Here is a 4,632-nt window from a genome sequence, read left to right on the forward strand (position 1 = left end):
TTCGGCACCATGCCGAACTGGTCTCTCAAGATTGTACGATCTGATCCGCGGTGCTTGGCTGCAGGAGTCGAACTACGAAGATTCACCGGAGTGGCATACTTAGCCGGCCACGCTTGCTTCTCAAGCTGCGAGCCAAGCTGCGGGAGTTGAGCTCTGGAGGTTCTTCGGGGTGGCATACTTAGCTAGCCACGTCTGCTTCTCAAGATCTGTTCCCGAAGTTCCTCCTGCTGTTCCAGAAGTCCCTGTAGTTGCAGCCTGGTTCATGAGTGCCCAGTTACTGCAGTCTGGCACGTATGTGCACGTGTATCCGTGAGGGATCTCCTTAGGCGCCTCATACAAGAATTGGTAATCACTAGGGTCACCACCGATCTTGTAGACGACGTATGCCGGTGAACTCGGCACTTACGGTGCTGCCAACGCGAATGGCAGCGGTGGTCGGGACCGGAGTGGCATCTCTCCTTGGTGAGTCCCTAGAGCTGGTCCCGACGGAGAGTACCGATGCCTCATGATTTCCTGGATCACCCGAAGAGCGACACGCTCCAAAGTGTTCACCGAGGCTCTCGGAATGGCGGTGCGGCGAATGAGCTACCATGAAATTAATCTCCTGACGCGAGACCCGGTGCGTTCTTCGACGGGGCGGACAGGTCCACTCCATCGAGCGCGCCTTCAGGTGAGAACCCTTTCCACCTGATGCCGTGTGAGCGGGTTCTCTGGAAAGAGCCGATGAGGTCGGCTTCGAGGATCGCTTTGACCTCGTCATACTTCTTCTTGAGCTCCTCAGTCAGATCTTCGTACGTGACTGGAGTGCCTTCCGCCATCTCAGATGTAGATGGCGATGCGGTTGATGTCGAAGAGCTGTCCCACCGGGCGTGCCGAAATGTGTTGCGGTCAGAAACCCACCGGCGAGCAGCGACGGGCAACACGATAGAGCCGGGAGGCTCCCAGGACTGCGGCTGGCCCTGGTCCCTCGAGCGACGGCCCGCAAAGACTCGGCACGCACGTCCGATGCTGGTGCAAGGGCGTGCCACCTGACCTATACCTGGTCAGGAAGGTGATGGATTTGCCTCGCTTAGTTTCCCGCATGGCATACACGTAAACATTAAATACGAGCCTCGATCGGCTCTTAGGTTGTCCTGTGAATCGGCTCAAGGAGCCGATTCACCCACGATTCGTACGAGGTGTACGATCACATGGTGGTCCTGCTTGATCAATATAAAGCTAAAACGACCTACGACGATTTAGGGTTTTCACCACATAATCGGAACATCCTACGCGTGATTGAGCCTGGCGGCCACGCACGGTGATCATAAACCAACCCTAGACAAGGCCTAAAAACCAACATGAAGTTAATCCCCGGAACATCTTGTCTAGGGCTAGCAAACTACACCCTACGTGCCACTGGATCCTTCAACCCGTTTGTAAGGCCTAACTATGCAGATATTAAACTAATCCTTGAAGAACAAGGAGCAATCATAACGGATCGGATCTACTAAATAATGATCAAGCGAGGTGCCGCCCTTACACCTAAGATAGGTGTAAGGGCGGCTAGACGTCTAAGGGTTGCACGGACGAAAGCATATGATACGATGAAACAATGCTAACCCTAACACATCTATGATAACTACGTTGCTCGCCATCAACAAGGCTTCAGCACGAGCAACACATGAACATCGAATAAACGTGTACTGCCTAGATCGCAAGATGCGATCTAGGCAGCATGATGCTTACCCGAAAGAAACCCTCGAGACAAGGGAGTTGGCGATGCGCCTAGATTGGTTTGTGGTGAACGTGATTGTTGTTTATTTCAGAAACCCTAGATACATATTTATAGTCCGTAGACTTTCTAACGTGGGAGTAATCCCAACCGTGCACGAGCCAAATTCTATCTAACCGACACGTATCCTACTATATTTACAGATACACGGGCAAACTAGCCCAAACTTTGTATACAAGGCCGATTCATGTATTCCTTCCAAGTATATCCTTCAAGCCCATCTTAATCGCGGCCCACCTCTGATCCGGTCAAATTCTGGTGATAACACCAGGACTGGGTTAGCGACCCACGTGGCCTCTGTATGTAACTCTTTAATAAAACCAGCTTCTCTGAGTCGATCAATCTCTGACAGCATGGCTTTGCAGTTTGGTTCCGAAAAACGCCGCAAAGGTTGTTTAATTGGTCTCGCTATTGGATCCAAGTTTAGGTGGTGCTCGGCAAGTTCCCTGGGTACTCCTGGCATGTCAGCTGGACACCATGCGAACATTTTTCAATGCTCACGGAGGAACTCGACGAGCGCGCTTTCCTATGCGAGGTCCATGTCTGTTGCAATGGACGTCGTTTTCTTTGGATCTGTTGGGTGAATCTGCACTTTCTTGGAATCCTTGGTAGTGTTAAAGGTTGGCTCTGCATCTGGTGACACATCATAATTAGTTGTTAGCCTTGACGCCATATATTCTGCCTGTATCCCGAAGGTTTCTGACAGTCGATGAAAATCCTTGTCGCATTTATCGGCTAATGCAAAACTGCCTTTGACTGTAATTGGTCCCTTAGGTCCTGGTAACCTCCACAACAGGTACGTGTAGTGTGGTACCGCCATAAACCTGGCATATGCTGGTCGTCCCAACAAAGCGTGATATTGCGACGGGAAATCCACAACTTCGAACTCCAGCCTTTCGATCCTGTAATTTTCTAGGGTTCCAAACTGAACGTCGAGATTGATCTTTCCCAGCGGATAACTTGGCTTCTCTGGCGTGATTCCATGGAAGCGTGTGTCAGTTGGTTTTAAGTTTGCCAAGGATATGTTCATCTTCCTTAGTGTATCTGCATACATAAGGTTTAGACTGCTGCCTCCATCTATGAATATTCGAGATACGTCGAATCCTGCGATCACCGCTGGTAAGATAAGTGCTGACTGCCATGGTCGAGGAACTTGCTGCGGGTGATCCGCAATTGTGAAGCCAATGTCCTGTCCCGACCAATTTAGGTACTCAATCGTTGGTGGAGGCATCTTCTCTGCCATGAACACTTGACGTGAGATTACTTTCTGAGCCCTATTAGACGGCCTAGTTTTCTGAAACATCGAGACCGCGCCGTTGGAGTTAGGATCGACATATGGAGGTGGGTGTGGTGTTGCCGCTATTCTGAGCTGGTGCCGATTTTCGTCCGTAATTGCGGGAGGAGGTGGAAGGTGGATCTCACTCCTTGGCCCCTGGGGGTTTCTGTGCGTTGCTTGAGCATTGGCTTGCCCTGCAAATCTCAACATTGCTTGAAAATTTCGACAGTCCTTCTGCAGATGTCCTGACTGTCTCTTCCCGTTACTGTCAAGATAAAAATGCATTTGACATGGTCCATTCATCATATCCTCGGGAGACACGTATGGTCTCTGGAACCTTGGTCCACTATTTTGTCTATTGTTACGGGAATCATCTCTGTTGTCGCCTCGCTGCTCGCTACTCCTTTGATAATCGTCTCGACTTGTTTCCCCCGAGTATTTCCTCGGAAACCAGCCGATATTTGGCCAGGAGCGTCATAACTCGAAAACTGCCGAGAGAATCGTCGTCTATTTTGGAAATTTCGACTGCGGTCCTCCTCTGGTGACCTATGTCGTTTATTGTGAACAACATCTTCTCCGTCTTCCCATCTGTTTTCTATCTCCGTTAATGCTGATACTGTTCTTGGGTTTGTTCTCCCCAAGTCTTCGACAAAATCTCCTCGTCGAATTCCTGCCACGAACGCATCTATTGCCCTCTCGTCAGATATGTTCTATGCCGAGTTTTTAATGATGTTCCACCTCTGGATGTACTTTCTCATTGATTCATCATGCTTTTGTCTACACGACCTCAACTCCTCTAGCGATGCGGGTTTTTTGCAAGTAGATCGGAAATTCTTGACGAATACATCCTCAAAACTATCCCAGCTGTCGATGGAACCTGGAGGAAGCTTCTTTATCCAAGATCGTGCGGCTCCGCTCATGTGTACTTGGATGCTCTGCATGGCTGTTGCTTTGGTTCCACCTATCAGCTTCACCGTCTCGAGATAATCCACTAGCCAATCCTCGGGATCTTGTAGACCATCGAATTTTTTGAAATTATCGGGTAATTTAAACCCTGAAGGAACTCGAGTTTTTCGAACTCTCCTTGTAAAGCACGGTAACCCACACATATCCTCTTCATCTATTTCTGGTGAGTGCCGATGTTCCCTTCTGTCCTATCGCGCTCTATCCACCCTAGCCCGAGTCGCTGTATCTCTGACTCCACCCGCTCTCGGGGGATCCCGCACTGCTACAGTAGGTCGTGGAATATTTTGCCTTGCAGCTCCTTCGGGAGGTGTAGTTGCGAATGCTGCTCCCATGGTTCCGCATCCTGCCGTGGCCATGTTATACAACGCTTCTCTTGGATCTCCGGGAGGTGGCCTGGACGCTAGGATGAAAGCTTGCGTTGCCATGTATCCAGCTTCCGGTGTTTTGGGAATGATATTCCCCCTCGTGTCGATTGACATAAAAGACATGTCGAGGTTTTGAACTAAATTCTCTCTCTCTGCTTCAGGTATATTTTGCAGCCGAGATCTGGCTCTCCTTCGAGCTTCTCTATGACTATCTCCCGAAGTTCCTGAATTTCGGCTTAGATCTGCCCTTC

This window comes from Lolium rigidum, chromosome 5 (assembly GCF_022539505.1).
Source record: "Lolium rigidum isolate FL_2022 chromosome 5, APGP_CSIRO_Lrig_0.1, whole genome shotgun sequence".
Lineage (NCBI taxonomy): Eukaryota > Viridiplantae > Streptophyta > Magnoliopsida > Poales > Poaceae > Lolium > Lolium rigidum.